The following is a 1,101-nucleotide window of genomic DNA, read 5'->3' as shown; positions in this document are numbered from 1 at the left end:
ATTTGCTATGTTCGATTTGCTATGAATCAATTTGCTGTTTGATTTGCACTGGGGGTAAATTGGTCATTTCCACCAGTTCTGTTCTGTTCTGTCATGCCTTACCAAAGGCTGAACAGCAGTCCTGTCCTGTTCTGTCTTGTCCTGTCCTGTATGTGCACCAAACGCACCCTTAAGGGCATCGTGGCCTAACCGTCGAGGTGAAGTTGGGACATAAAAGATCGAATGGAACAGTACATAGACAAGTAAATTCCTTATGAATTCCAAGGTACTCTCTTTAATTAAGAATCACGGGATTCATTTGCTATAGAATTTCAATTTTTATTTATCACAATGAAATATTTTTTTATTTTTTAAAAGGAGTCGACCGTTCAAGTATTTGAAATTGCATCGGTAAATTAGTGGAAGCGAGACAGATGTATAGAGTATGTATCCACCTATATTGAATTTCGGATACATAAATGATAAAATTGTTTTTGATTGGATCAAATATGAGCCTCCCATAGAAGATGAAAGAAGATAGACAAGAAATCAAAGACATAGGAGAAAACACTTTTTCGAGACAGGAATCGACATCTATCTAATGAATTCACGGTATAAATGAAAGAAAAAAGGGAACGAGATCACAATGACATTTTCATCTCAAAAAGGGGGATATGGCGAAATTGGTAGATGCTACGAACTTAATTGGATTGAGCCTTGGCATTGAAACTTACTAACTGATAACTTTCAAATTCAGAGAAACCATGGAATTAATAAAAGTGGGCAATCTTGAGCCAAATCACGTTTTCCGAAAATAAACAAAGGTTCATAAAGCGAAAATTAAAAAGGGTAGATGCAGAGATTCGATGGAAGCTGTTCTAACGAATGGAGTTAATTGTCTTATATTGGTAGAGGAATCCTTCTATCGAAACTTCATAAAAGATGAAGGATAAACCTGTATACATAATATAGAAGAATTGTTGTGAATCGATTCCATATTGAAGAAAGAATCGAATATTCATTGATCAAACAATTCACTCCATAATCTGATAGATCTTTTGAAGAACTGATTAATCGGACGAGAATAAAGATAGAGTCCCGTTCTACATGTCAATATCGGCA

Source organism: Cynara cardunculus (assembly GCF_001531365.2).
Source record: "Cynara cardunculus var. scolymus isolate 2C chromosome LG 3, CcrdV1, whole genome shotgun sequence".
Lineage (NCBI taxonomy): Eukaryota > Viridiplantae > Streptophyta > Magnoliopsida > Asterales > Asteraceae > Cynara > Cynara cardunculus.
This window is presented reverse-complemented; position numbering follows the sequence as displayed.